Genomic DNA, 16,328 nt, shown 5'->3' with positions numbered 1-16,328 from the left:
CTGTACCAAGGTCATCGGCGCCGGTCGTTTTTCTTCCGGGACGCGGTCGTGCTCAGCTGTGAATGGAGCCGAGAACGGCTCGAGTGCATCTTTAGGAGTCACCTTCCGAGGGGTGTCAGGAGATTCGGGGAAGCCGCCGATGTCCAAGATTGTTCCAAGTCAGTGCACAGCATACAGGGCAACTCCCGCACTCGCTTCCTTTGGGCCCGTGTCTTCATCAATGTACACGCTGCTTTGCCTTTGGCTGCGGCAGCAGCGATGTTTACTCTCATGATCGCGGTAGAAAGATAGAGCAGGCAGAGAGAAGGAGAGCCCACAGGGGGAGTCCGAGATTCCGCGGACTTCCTCGGACTCCTCAGACTCTGCCAGACTCCGCGCCCGCTCCGCGGGGATCGACAGTTTTTGAAGGCACTCCCACAGTGGGAAAGTAGAAAGAGTAGAGTTACTGGCAATCACTCCTCAGACTCTGCCAGACTCCGCGCCCGCTCCGCGGGGATCGACAGTTTTTGAAGGCACTCCCACAGTGGGAAAGTAGAAAGAGTAGAGTTACTGGCAATCACTCCTCAGACTCTGCCAGACTCCGCGCCCGCTCCGCGGGGATCGACAGTTTTTGAAGGCACTCCCACAGTGGGAAAGTAGAAAGAGTAGAGTTACTGGCAATCACTCCTCAGACTCTGCCAGACTCCGCGCCCGCTCCGCGGGGATCGACAGTTTTTGAAGGCACTCCCACAGTGGGAAAGTAGAAAGAGTAGAGTTACTGGCAATCACTCCTCAGACTCTGCCAGACTCCGCGCCCGCTCCGCGGGGATCGACAGTTTTTGAAGGCACTCCCACAGTGGGAAAGTAGAAAAAGTAGAGTTACTGGCAATCACTCCTCAGACTCTGCCAGACTCCGCGCCCGCTCCGCGGGGTCGACAGTTTTTGAAGGCACTCCCACAGTGGGAAAGTAGAAAGAGTAGAGTTACTGGCAATCACTCCTCAGACTCTGCCAGACTCCGTGCCCGCTCCGCGGGGATCGACAGTTTTTGAAGGCACTCCCACAGTGGGAAAGTAGAAAAAGTAGAGTTACTGGCAATCACTCCTCAGACTCTGCCAGACTCCGCCTTTAGCTGTCGTGGCGTTCCTCACCCCTCACCACTGGCTTGAGGATTTTGTTCCTGATCTGACCCACGTTTTGGGAATTTTGCGCACTCCAACTATTTTTGGCTGGTTTATTCAATTATTTGTTTTACTGTGATGACAAGAAAGCCGACATCTGGCCTCTCTCCTCATACGGCTGCAAAGAGCAAGTCCCATTATATGCTTTAACCAGTAAGAGAGTCCAATATACTGATACATGGCATTGAATAACTGTTATATACTCTTGATAATGCCAATACAGCTGGTGGCTCTTGCGTTACGGTCAAGCACTATAAACATGAAGTCTGCCTGTCAAAGCAAAATTCTTACAATGATCGCATTGCCAACTCCAATTCAAGTATGAAGGAACTTTTTCCATCCTGAAAGAACTCGAGTCACCTATTGCCATAGTAGACACCTGTACCAAGGATCAGACCTAGTGTGCAGGTATCCAACACGCATTAGCAAATAAAACAAACACTCTCCAAAAAATAATTCAAATAAAAATAGACTCGCTAAAACTGCCTAATCAGCCTCAGGTCCCGCCCAATGCTATCCTCAATGAGCAAACTAACAAATTCTCCTTCACCAAAACCACCCCTACAGAGATAGGGAAAATCATCCTATCCCTTAAACCCTCTAATTGTAAAGGTGATATCTGCCCAGCACAGATAATAAAAGACCCTGCCAGAGATTTATCACCTTTCATTTCCAAACTCATTAATGCCTCCTTCTCTACAGGTAATATCCCTGCCAACTTAAAACAATCCTGGGTGCTCCCGCTTCTCAAGAAGCAGACATTAGACCCTCTCATCCCTACCAACTACCATCCAATCACCACGGTACCATTTCTATTGAAGATACTGGACAAAGTAGCCTACACACAAATTCAAAAATACCTTGAATTACATAAGTTACTGTGAGCTAGACAATCCGGCTTCCGTCCATTACACGGAACTGAAACAGCCCTCATTGATTTAAAGACCCAAATAGATGAACTGAGAGACCAAGGAAAGACAGCACTCCTCCGCTTACTTGATCTCTCAGCTGCATTCGATCTTGTGGACCACAAGGTCCTCTGTAGACATTTGGACTCTGCTGCCCACTTCTCTACCCAGGCCATCAGATGGATAGAATCCTTTCTGAGCGAGAGAACTATGCAAGTTTTTTCCCCTTCGGTTGCAGCAGACCCCATACCGATCACATGTGGAGTCCCCCAGGGCTCCTGTGTCTCCCCAACCTTATACAATATATTCACCAAACCCCTGTTCAATGATTTGGACCATCTAGGTATCACCTACACTAACTATGCAGATAATACACAGATTCTCCTCCCGCTTTCTGGGGATCATGATAAGGACAGGGAGTTGGTGAATAGAGTGTATCTCATCTTTCAGGCGTGGATGGCATCTCATGGTCTATGCCTGAATGATGTTAAGACAGAGCTGATCATTCTGGGCACACAGGCCAAAATCAACAAATTAGGCCAGGACTACTCCGAGTTCAGTATAGACGGCAATGTCATCAAGGTCTCTAGGGAAGTAAAAACGCTTGGTTTTTACCTTGATTCTACCATGTCATTCACCAAACAGGTCAACTCCTTAGCATCAACCACAGCCTATACCTGTAAATTAATGAGAGCAGGTAAAACCTTCCTATCCAATGATAGTTGTATGATCCTAGCGAGAGCCTTAATACTCTCCCGACTCGACTACTGTAATGCCCTCTACAGTGGTGCCAACAAAGCCATTACCCAAAGGCTTCAAACTCTACAAAATAATGCCCTTAGAGCTGCACTTGGCATAAATAAAAGGGAGCATATCTCCCCTATCAGACGCCAACATAAATGGCTTTCTACTGTTGACAAAATCCATCTAAAAATGATCTCACTGACCCACAAAGCTCTCAATAATGCGGCTCCTAGCTACTTGACGGATACAATAAAGAGAAAAATATCTCGTAGACCAACAAGAACTGTCAACTCCAACTGTCTTGCAGTACCAAGATTTAAACGTGCCAAAATTGGCGGTATCAGTTTCCCTGTGACAGCTGCCAAACTGTGGAATGCTTTGCCACACAACCTGAGAGCAGACCAACCATTCTCACAATTTAGAAAGAACCTTATCAAAGACATTAATACTAAAAATGTGTAGTCACCCCCTTAGATCCATCCGTACCCTTAGCCAACTGGACTGTATATATATCTTATTAGAATTCGATCAATATTTGTATATAACCTAAACACAGATTGTAACTTTTTGCATCCTGTATATTAATTGTTCTTAACTACTTGTCTATACCGCATCTGTGTAAATACGTAAACTGGACATTTCTGTACTATTGTAAACTTTGTAACACTGTAATTTCCAGATTCTTGTAACATTGTAAGCTTCGCATATTCTGTTTCTGCTGCGCCCGGTTACCTTTGGGTCTGGTGCACATTATAAATTAATAAACAAACAAACAAACAAACAAACAAACAAACAAACAAGCAGGTGGCACAGACTAAAAACAGCTGTACCATTAATGAAGAACTCGTTATCACTAATGATGAAACCCCCATTAAGAAGGGAAGTCCCCTCCATCCTGGCCATTGCTGGCTCTTCCAATACGTTTACTGGCACGACCCCTCCCCCACCTGTGGCTAATAAGAAACAGGTGGACTCTCTTGCCAAGTTTGAAACACCAAGACATAAGGACCAAGAGGGCAGTAAAAATGATAAGATTCCTGCCATAATCCATACAGTCAAACCTACACCTAGCCTTAGAATGTCAGCTAACTGTGCTTTAACCACAGATAATGCCCGGGTGGAGCAGCACAGGCCTATGCATAATGGACCGATTGCCCCATGTGTACCCACACCCGATAACCAAACTGCAGGAGTAGCACCAAAGCACCAACATGAACAGCCACTCAGCTCTTACCCAGGATGCCAACCCGGGGGAGGGTACCAGACCCACAGCCAATAGCGTTACACCTTCTTATCCAAATGATGACAATGCCCTTCTTGCAATGATAACCCCAAAGCAACCATGACATCACCCTAGTAATGACAGCAGCACCACACCACCAGATTTTACACCCTCCCCGCCCGTCCCCCCCGCCCAGGGGGAGGCAACTTATCCCCCCCTCACCCCCTCGACGCTCCCCACTTCATTCACAAAGCCAGGTTGATAAAATAGCCTCTCAGCTAAGGCACACCTGGACACATATCACCAAGGGGTTAATGATGCACACGCCAGGCACTTTTAGATGACGTGAGAATATTGAAGAAGATGCTCATGACATTGACCTCAGAAATTGACTCACTGAGAATAGTAGCACCTGACAGCACTCAGCGCTGCTCTCAACATGACATGAGGTTTGTACAAGCGGACTCATTATCCAAGGCTGGTGGGAGTGCTGCCCTCCAACAAGCACCCACCACACACTGGTGAGCACAGAACACACCTCCCAAGCGCACACCACACACTGGTGAGTACAGAACACACCTCCCAAGCGCCCACCACACTCTACAGAACACACCGCCCAAGCGCACACCACACACTGGTGAGTACAGAACACACCTGCCAAGCACACACCACACACTGGTGAGTACAGAACACACCTCCCAAGTGCCCACCACACACTGGTGAGTACAGAACACACCTCCCAAGCGCCCGGCACACTCTACAGAACACACCGCCCAAGCGCACACCACACACTGGTGAGTACAGATCACACCTGCCAAGCGCACACCACACACTGGTGAGTACAGAACACACCTCCCAAGCGCCCACCACACACTGGTGAGTACAGAACACACCTCCCAAGCACCCACCACACACTGGTGAGTGCAAAACACACCTCCAAAGCGCCCACAACACACTGGTGAGTACAGAACACACCTCCCAAGCGCCTACCACACACTGGTGAGTACAGAACACACCTCCCAAACGCCCGCCACATATTGGTGAGTGCAGAACACACCTCCCAAGCACCTGCCACACACTGGTGAGTGCAGAACACACCTACCAAGCGCCCACCACACACTGGTGAGTACAAAACACACCTCCCAAGCACCCACCACACACCGGTGATTGCAGAACACACCTCCCAAGCGCCCGCCACACACCGGTGAGTGCAGAACACGCCTCCCAAGTGCACGCCACACACCGGTGAGTACAGAACACATCTCCCAAGCGCCTGCCACACATTGGTGAGTACAGAACACACCTCCCAAGCACCCGCCACACATTTTTGAGTGCAGAACACACCTCCCAAGCACCCGCCACACATTGGTGAGTACAGAACCCACCTCCCAAGCGCCCGCCACACATTGGTGAGTGCAGAACACACCTCCCAAGCGCCCGCCACACACTGGTGAGTGCAGAACACACCTCCCAAGCGCCTGCCACACACTAGTGAGTGCAGAACACACCTCCCAAGCGCCCGCCACACATTGGTGAGTACAGAACACACTTCCCAAGAGCCCGCCACACACTGGTGAGTGCAGAACACACCTCCCAAGCGCCCACCACACATTGGTGAGTACAGAACACACCTCCCAAGCTCCCGCCACACACTGGTGAGTACAGAACACACCTCCCAAGCGCCCACCACACTCTACAGAACACACCGCCCAAGCGCACACCACACACTGGTGAGTACAGAACACACCTGCCAAGCGCACACCACACACTGGTGAGTACAGAACACACCTCCCAAGTGCCCACCACACACTGGTGAGTACAGAACACACCTCCCAAGCGCCCAGCACACTCTACAGAACACACCTCCCAAGCGCACACCACACACTGGTGAGTACAGATCACACCTGCCAAGCGCACACCACACACTGGTGAGTACAGAACACACCTCCCAAGCGCCCACCACACACTGGTGAGTACAGAACACACCTCCCAAGCACCCACCACACACTGGTGAGTACAGAACACACCTCCCAAGCGCCCGCCACATATTGGTGAGTGCAGAACACACCTCCCAAGCACCTGCCACACAATGGTGAGTGCAGAACACACCTCCCAAGCTCCCTCCACACACTGGTGAGTGCAGAACACACCTCCCAAGCGCCCATCACACACTGGTGAATATAGAACACACCTCCCAATCGCACGCCACACATTGGTGAGTACAGAACACACCTCCCAAGCGCCTGCTACACACTGGTGACTGCAGAACACACCTCCCAAGCGCCGCCACACACAGGTGAGTGCAAAACACACCTCCCAAGCGCCCGCCACACACTGGTGAGTACAAAACACACCTCCCAAGCACCCACCACACACCGGTGATTGCAGAACACACGTCCCAAGCGCCCGCCACACACCGGTGAGTGCAGAACACACCTCCCAAGTGCACGCCACACACCGGTGAGTACAGAACACACCTCCCAAGCGCCTGCCACACATTGGTGAGTACAGAACACACCTCCCAAGCACCCGCCACACATTTTTGAGTGCAGAACACACCTCCCAAGCGCCCGCCACACATTGGTGAGTACAGAACACACCTCCAAAGCGCCCGCCACACATTGGTGAGTGCAGAACACACCTCCCAAGTGCCCGCCACACACTGGTGAGTGCAGAACACACCTCCCAAGCGCCTGCCACACACTAGTGAGTGCAGAACACACCTCCCAAGCGCCCGCCACACATTGGTGAGTACAGAACACACTTCCCAAGAGCCCGCCACACACTGGTGAGTGCAGAACACACCTCCCAAGCGCCCACCACACATTGGTGAGTACAGAACACACCTCCCAAGCGCCCGCCACACACTGGTGAGTACAGAACACACCTCCCAATCGCCCGCCACACATTGGTGAGTACAGAACACACCTCCCAAGCGCCCGCCACACACTGGTGAATGCAGAACACACCTCCCAAGCGCCCAGCACACTCTACAGAACACACCGCCCAAGCGCACACCACACTTTGGTGAGTACAGATCACACCTGCCAAGCGCACACCACACACTGGTGAGTACAGAACACACCTCCCAAGCGCCCACCACACACTGGTGAGTACAGAACACACCTCCCAAGCGCCCACCACACACTGGTGAGTACAGAACACACCTCCCAAGCACCCACCACACACTGGTGAGTGCAAAACACACCTCCCAAGCGCCCACAACACACTGGTGAGTACAGAACACACCTCCCAAGCGCCTACCACACACTGGTGAGTACAGAACACACCTCCCAAGCGCCCGCCACACATTGGTGAGTACAGAACACACCTCCCAAGCGCCCGCCACACACTGGTGAATGCAGAACACACCTCCCAAGTGCCCCCCACACACTGGTGAGTGCAGAACACACCTCCCAAGCGCCCGCCACACACTGGTGAGTACAGATCACACCTGCCAAGCGCACACCACACACTGGTGAGTACAGAACACACCTCCCAAGCGCCCACCACACACTGGTGAGTACAGAACACACCTCCCAAGCGCCCACCACACACTGGTGAGTACAGAACACACCTCCCAAGCACCCACCACACACTGGTGAGTGCAAAACACACCTCACACACCTCCCAAGCGCCCACAACACACTGGTGAGTACAGAACACACACCTCCCAAGCGCCCGCCACACATTGGTGAGTACAGAACACACCTCGCAAGCGCCCGCCACACACTGGTGAATGCAGAACACACCTCCCAAGTGCCCCCCACACACTGGTGAGTGCAGAACACACCTCCCAAGCGCCCGCCACACACTAGTGAGTGCAGAACACACCTCCCAAGCGCCCATCACACACTGGTGAATATAGAACACACCTCCCAATCGCACGCCACACATTGGTGAGTACAGAACACACCTCCCAAGTGCCTGCTACACACTGGTGACTGCAGAACACACCTCCCAAGCGCCGCCACACACTGGTGAGTGCAAAACACACCTCCCAAGCGCCCGCCACACACTGGTGAGTACAAAACACACCTCCCAAGCACCCACCACACACCGGTGATTGCAGAACACACGTCCCAAGCGCCCGCCACACACCGGTGAGTGCAGAACACACCTCCCAAGTGCACGCCACACACCGGTGAGTACAGAACACACCTCCCAAGCGCCTGCCACACATTGGTGAGTACAGAACACACCTCCCAAGCACCCGCCACACATTTTTGAGTGCAGAACACACCTCCCAAGCGCCCGCCACACATTGGTGAGTACAGAACACACCTCCAAAGCGCCCGCCACACATTGGTGAGTGCAGAACACACCTCCCAAGTGCCCGCCACACACTGGTGAGTGCAGAACACACCTCCCAAGCGCCTGCCACACACTAGTGAGTGCAGAACACACCTCCCAAGCGCCCGCCACACATTGGTGAGTACAGAACACACTTCCCAAGAGCCCGCCACACACTGGTGAGTGCAGAACACACCTCCCAAGCGCCCACCACACATTGGTGAGTGCAGAACACACCTCCCAAGCGCTCGCCACACACTGGTGAGTACAGAACACACCTCCCAATCGCCCGCCACACATTGGTGATTACAGAACACACCTCCCAAGCGCCCGCCACACACTGGTGAATGCAGAACACACCTCCCAAGCGCCCAGCACACTCTACAGAACACACCGCCCAAGCGCACACCACACACTGGTGAGTACAGATCACACCTGCCAAGCGCACACCACACACTGGTGAGTACAGAACACACCTCCCAAGCGCCCACCACACACTGGTGAGTACAGAACACACCTCCCAAGCGCCCACCACACACTGGTGAGTACAGAACACACCTCCCAAGCACCCACCACACACTGGTGAGTGCAAAACACACCTCCCAAGCGCCCACAACACACTGGTGAGTACAGAACACACCTCCCAGGCGCCTACCACACACTGGTGAGTACAGAACACACCTCCCAAGCGCCCGCCACACATTGGTGAGTGCAGAACACACCTCCCAAGCGCCCGCCACACACTGGTGAGTACAGATCACACGTCCCAAGCGCCTACCACACACTGGTGAGTACAGAACACACCTCTCAAGCGCCCGCCACACATTGGTGAGTACAGAACACACCTCCCAAGCGCCCGCCACACACTGGTGAATGCAGAACACACCTCCCAAGTGCCCCCCACACACTGGTGAGTGCAGAACACACCTCCCAAGCGCCCGCCACACACTAGTGAGTGCAGAACACACCTCCCAAGCGCCCGCCACACACTGGTGAGTACAGAACACACCTCCCAAGCGCCCGCCACACACTGGTGAATGCAGAACACACCTCCCAAGTGCCCGCCACACACTGGTGAGTGCAGAACACACCTCCCAAGCGCCCGCCACACACTGGTGAGTGCAGAACACACCTCTCAAGCGCCCTCCACACACTGGTGAGTACAGAACACACCTCCCAAGCGCCCACCACACATTGGTGAGTACAGAACACACCTCCCAAGTGCCCGCCACACACTGGTGAGTACAGAACACACCTCCCAAGCGCCCGCCACACACTGGTGAGTACAGAACACACCTCCCAAGCACCCGCCACACATTGGTGAGTACAGAACACACCTCCCAAGCGCCCGCCACACACTGGTGAGTGCAGAACACACCTCCCAAGCGCCCGCCACACACTAGTGAGTGCAGAACACACCTCCCAAGCGCCCGCCACACACTGGTGAGTACAGAACACACCTCCCAAGCGCCCACCACACATTGGTGAGTACAGAACACACCTCCCAAGCACCCGCCACACATTGGTGAGTACAGAACACACCTCCCATTAATGCAACGAAGGAACAAGGAAACTAAGAGCATGATATCTAGGTCCAGAGAGAAAGGTGCTACACACCTGAGAAAGGATAGAATGGAAACTAGAGCGGCGAGATTAACCCTAGCCCATAATGCAAATATGCAACCTATGAACACCACCCTCTCCTGATGCGCCACAACAACTACATGCCAGAGTTACATCAGATGACATCCTCACAACCAAGAATTGCAAGCTAAAATAGCTTACATGCACAAAGTACCTAAGCTACCTATGAACCACATTGAAACCAATGTAGGCCTTACCAGGGCAGTTTCTAGGTAATATGGTGCCCAGGGCAAACAATATGTGCCCCCTTCATGCGTTTTACAATGATCTTGCCTCAGGGTCAAGCATGGCAGCAGGCGGAGCCTCCAAGCGCTACCTTGCAATGCTCAAGATCAGTGTGCGCTCTTGCCTCAGGGTCAAGCATGGCAGCAGGCGGAGCCTCCAAGCGCTACCTTGCAATGCTCAAGATCAGTGTGCGCTCTTGCCTCAGCGTCAAGCATGGCAGCAGGCGGAGCCTCCAAGCGCTATCTTACAATGCTCAAGATCAGTGTGCGCTCTTGCCTCGGGGTCAAGCATGGCAGCAGGCGGAGCCTCTAAGCGCTACCTTACAATGCTCAAGATCAGTGTGCGCTCTTGCCTCGGGGTCAAGCATGGCAGCAGGCGGAGCCTCCAAGCGCTACCTTGCAATGCTCAAGATCAGTGGGCGCTCTTGCCTCGGGGTTAAGCATGGCAGCAAGCGGAGCCTCCAAGCGCTACCTTGCAATGCTCAAGATCAGTGCGCGCTCTTGCCTCAGGGTCAAGCATAGCAGCAGGCGGAGCCTCCAAGCGCTACCTTCTCCTCTTACACCCCTCCTCTTATTTCCAGATGGTACACCTCGTTTCTACACCAAGCTGTTACACATCCTCCCTAATGTCTTTCTACTAATCCCACTCCTTTATACTCTGCCATTCTTCTCCAATCTCTATTACCTCTCACCTGGGCTTCCTCCCTGCAAAACTTTGCTGTTACACTTATAAATCTACGCTCTCTTCTCTAGGCTTTCCAGGATCTCCTGCACTCCCTCGCCACCTCGTCTCTGGTCTCCTGACTTGGGGGTCTCCTAGACTCTGCTTTCCTCCAGTTGTTGCCCGGGACTGACCACCTCCTGTGACCAGGCCTCCCTGCTTGGAGTCTCTCGGGCAATGCAACCCTCTAGCGGGCACTTCTTCCACTGACAAACCAAAGCTGCTTCGACTGTCTGCCTTTTTTCTGGTGTCTGCTGCTCCCTTGGGCTGGCCTTCAAGGGAATACCTTGCTCCTGGATGAAGGGGGTTGTCCCGTTCCCTGATTGGGCCATGTGTCCCGAGTTGGGTGGGCTTTTAGCAGGTTGGTATAAAGCTAAAGAAGGGCCGGGGGTCTGTCCATAGCGTGTTCTCAGTCCCCTATAGTAACATGTTTATCTCCCTCAATACTCTTCACGGAGGAAGCCCAACACTCAATACATTTCCCCTGGGTCTGTGTTTATGCTCTTTTGCTGGGACAGCCTGAAAGAGCTCCAGGGAAAAGACTAAAGTCCCACAAGACTTTAGTATCGCTTGGTGGTCCCAAAACATCACAGAGACAAAGGAAAGGCAAGCGGCTCTGCAGTGTCCCGCAACTGATCTGGTCTCCGTGATCACGCTCGACCTTTGTGCCTGACTCTGTGTAAGTAATTAGTGTATGTCTGTCCCGTTCCCCTATTCCTCTGTGGTCATTCTGATTCCTGTTTGTTCTCTTATGCCAACCACCTCCCCCCCAACCCTCCCTCTTTTTAGACCAGTCTCTGCATTCCCCTTCTACTTTGTTCTGGTCATTTCTCAGACCCTCCGGTCTGAATTTATTTACGAAGTAAACAGGGCCATCTTAAGCATTTTTGAGGCCCGGGGCATGGACATCTTTGGGGCCCCCTTTCTCCGGACCAAAGGAACCAAGGGATCTAGAATATCTGGTTGCGCGACCCGCTCCCCGCGTCACGATCACAAGCCATAGTTTGATACGCTGCCTCGCAGAGATCAAAATAAGCCTGGTATACTCCCTTTCAGTCTCCTTGCCCTCTTCATTATTGCTGTAATCAGAATTTCAAGGGCAACATTAGCTGTCTACAATAAGAGTAGTTGTGTTCTAGCATACGTGCAGGAAACATTTCACAAATAGCAGTCATGAGTAAGGTATACCACACATAGTATGACGGCAGGACACAGATCACATAAAAGTGGTGCACATAATTCAGAATAGACAAACGACTCAGATTAACTGGTTCACAGAATGCAAAAGTGGATACAGGCAACCAATGCATTTATTGATTTTGCATTTATATAGTGCACACAAGCCCTCAGGCTTCAGGGCACTACAACCCAGTTACTTGTGTCCCATTAGCTGGGGAGTTCTTAGTACAAGAATATGGACGTGGTACATAAGTATTTAAACATTTAAAATATTTAAACATAATGTTAAGGAAAGGCAATGTTTATACATAAATTCCAGAGACAGTACAGTTTCCATGCCAATGACTACCGATGTAGACAGTGATGGCTCTCATGAATTAGTTCAGGCGAACAGCCAGGTTTTTAGGGCTTTTTGAAAGGCCCAGTAAGAGTTTTCAGCCCTTAGGGGTTGGAGGAGGGTGTTCCAATGCTTTGCAGCAAGGACGGGGAACCTTGCTCCTCCTGCTCTGGTTCGTTTGATTTTGGGTTGGATAAGTCTGTGGGTGTAGGGTGTTCTGGTGGGCCTACCAGTTTGGTGGGGAACAATTTGTTGAGCTAGCTATGGTGAGGCCACTTTGGATATGCACCTGTGGGTAATGGTGAGTGAGAAGAAAGGAGAAAGCTACACAAATCGTAGAGAGCGGACAACTATTTGAAGATAACATGACGGTGTTGTATCCAGATAGACTGAGGTTAGAAGAGGGAGGTGGTTTTCAAGTAGTGTTGTCTTTCGAGAGCAAACTGACAAGTGGCTGTGGAGTGCAATGCTCACTATTGTTACGGAGGAAGTAACACTGTACACAGCCAGTGAAACTATGAGAGAGTCTTTTTTAAAGAACATACCCTGAGAATGAAATCAATCTGAAGGGCTGACAATTTTGAAAGGTTTAAGAACTGGAAATGTTGACAGGTGAGGCAATACAAGATTAAATGTGATGCCCAGGATCACACATTGGTTGAGAGGCGAAGCTGTGATTCATACACACTCTACAATGTCTTCACTGTGCCACTTTCTTTCATAGTTCTTACCCTGAACTAAATGAATGCCATTTTACAGAACTGACTTGGAAAACATGCAAATCACATAACCCAACAAACATTGTTTAAAACAAAACATTATAAAGCATATTATGCAAAATGGCAATACTTCTAGCTTCATTGTCTCCATCATCAAGGAAAGTATAGAAGTACCAGCATACTAATTGATGTGATCCGAAAATATTTCATGTAGGTTACTCTTTAGTATTTTAAAGCTTTAAATACACACCAAACACAGGTTTCTGCAATGGTATTTAAAAGCGTACCATTTGAACTGCACAAAAAAGAAAAACCGTTTTGTTGCCACATAAGCAGACCTTAAAATACGCTTGCCAGAAGCCTGCAACATCTGGTCTTCTCTCTTGTCTAAGACACATTCCACTCACAGTGGCCTAGGAAAGATCAGGTAATTGGCGAAACAATGCCACCAGTATGTCAGAAGGTAAACCTTTTCATAGAAGACAGCACAGGAATGTTGGTGAAATAAGATTTGTCCAGGATCACTGTATCGCCTGCTAGCAAAGCCAGGATCCAAACATGAACGCTTTAGTTTCAGAGTCTGGAATTTTGATACATAATCACCCTTCCGTTCTAACACTTTGTTTTTGTCATTAGAGGTGCCTGCCTAGGTTTTACAACTCTCAATTTGAACAAACCAATTTCTAGACCTTCCCCATACTGATACTGGTTTATCGCAACCACAGTCTGGAGCATGTACATTGGTGACAACAACACCTGGTGTGCTAAAATAAAAGTACATATGCATTCATGCTTATCAACTTCACACATTGTAAAGGTGGAGTCGGACTTGCTGGAATTTGGTATTGTAATGCTGCATGTGAACGCAGATCTCTGCAATGAGTGCTTAAAACACTGAGCTGTCCTCTGAGCCATTGTGAGACTCAAGTTTATTAATATCCATGTCAACTTTGGCTATTGCACATGATCAAAATAATCACCACAGAAAGGTGAGAATGTTACAGGTGTTACACCACAAAGAATATGTATACCACAGTGACAGTTGAAATAATTACAGGATGGAAAGATTAGAGCAAAATGTACTTGTCAATAAAGACAGGCAATATGTTTAGAGCCTCAGCAGCACACCATAAAAATTCCTGACGTGTGATCTTTAATTTTGGTGACTAATAGGAACTCACTTCTTTTAATCAGGCTGCCTTCTGGGGCCCCCTTCCAAGGTGGGGGGCTGAGGCAAGTGCCCCCTTTGCCCTCCCATAAAGATGTCTCTGGAAGTAAACAAAGTCTCTGCAGCCCCTGTGTCTTCAACAGGGAAAGAAGCCGCTTTACTGTGAGTGGCCACATGAACTCCAAGGTAGAATGTTCCCTCTATACAACTACCTCAGAAGAACAAGGGGGGGGTACCATTCTAACGACAGATCTTCATATAATGCAACTACCTCAGAAGAACAGGGGGGATACCATTCTAATTACAGATCTTCATATAATGCAACTACCTCAGAAGAACGGGGGGGTTACCATTCTAATTACAGATCTTCATATAATGCAACTACCTCAGAAGAACAGGGGGTACCATTCCAATTACAGATATTCATCTAATGCAACTACCTCACAAGAACAGGGGGGTAATATTCTAATTACAGATCTTTATATAATGCAACTACCTCAGAAGAACAGGGGGTACCATTCTAATGACAGATCTTCATATAATGCAACTACCTCACAAGAACAGGGGGTACCATTCTAATTACAGATCTTCATATAATGCAACTACCTCAGAAGAACAGGGGGTACCATTCTAATTACATATCTTCATATAATGCAACTACCTCAGAAGAACGGGGGGTACCACTATAATTACAGATCTTCATATAATGCAACTATCTCAGAAGAACAGGGGGGGTACCATTCTAATTACAGATCTTCATATAATGCTCTTCTTCTGTTGCGTTACTACTCTGCAGCCCCTGAGCCCCTTCGATTGCTATCAGGGGCGCATTACATAAGTCGCTCCTGCCAGGAGGAGCGGGCCATCCCTTTACCCTGCTCTCTCTCATACAGGAGAGGGACTCGCTTCTTTTAGTAGTTAAGACATATCCTCCAGATTCTCGACAGACATCCTTCTGGAACCTCGCAGGCGTTACAGATATCAAGGGTACTAGTAGCTTTATTGAATTCAAATAACGCACAGTGACCATCAGTCGGTGAAATGTCAGTGGTCAATGGTTTTTTCCATTGACTTCATGCAACTTTGTATCTATGACGAATATTCATCCTATCCTACATATAAAACATGCTGTGGACCTGTGTGTTCTTGGTTATGTTCACCCTGCACTGCTTCTATGAAAGATTTGACCAAACAACCTCACCAGAGATCGAGTCCCACATCTGTTTTCCGCAACAATTTTGGTGCCTTTATTCTCAGATTTGGCTGATAGGTGCCCCGGAGGAATCGCAGGTGAGCCCTTCCGCGAGAGAAGGCAGTACGATTTACCTTAATGGGCATCTCACAGAAGGGAACGACCGTGGTTCAGGCAGCCTTTGGGCAACTGAAGAATGAGCCTGTTTTCTTCATAGGGCGGTTCAGTAAATATATAAAATTGCAATGCGTTTGTCTTTATTTTTTTATTTTTTATTTTGATTGGCTGAAAAAAGGAATTCAACCTTTCAAAAAGTCATGACATGCAAAACACATTCTCATACAATTTCATCATACATTACATCATTCGAAAGGACTATTTACAAGAGTGCTTTTTTGTTAAAACTATCATTAAGATAAAAGCAAAAACTTGAAGATTAGGTAAAATAAAATAAACGCCATCTATGTAATAGGCTGTGCGCAAATTGCATTGTTGTCACATGTGTTTGCAATAAATGTTGGCGAAAAAAGCATGTCAAGAACCTGTACCAACATTCTATTAGTGGAAAAAAGAGCATGCCATATGTCATTATACGTATAAGTGCAAATCAAAACCAAAAGGTTACTGAAAAACAAGGCCCGTTCTGTCTTCAGGGCGACACACTCTACCACCAAGTGTTGTAACGTTTCTGTAAGCCCAGGTTCTTCACAGAAACGGCAGGAGATCATTTCCTTTGAGATTATACCTCTCCTGACACGTCTTTCGTTCGTAGGCCACAGATTCATTCTCAATCTCATATACTGATTTCGGATGTATGGA

Source organism: Ambystoma mexicanum, chromosome 13 (genome assembly GCF_040938575.1).
Source record: "Ambystoma mexicanum isolate Mex_15411 chromosome 13, UKY_AmexF1_1, whole genome shotgun sequence".
Taxonomy (NCBI): domain Eukaryota; kingdom Metazoa; phylum Chordata; class Amphibia; order Caudata; family Ambystomatidae; genus Ambystoma; species Ambystoma mexicanum.
The sequence above is the reverse complement of the archived record's forward strand: the minus strand, read 5'-3'. Positions refer to the sequence as shown.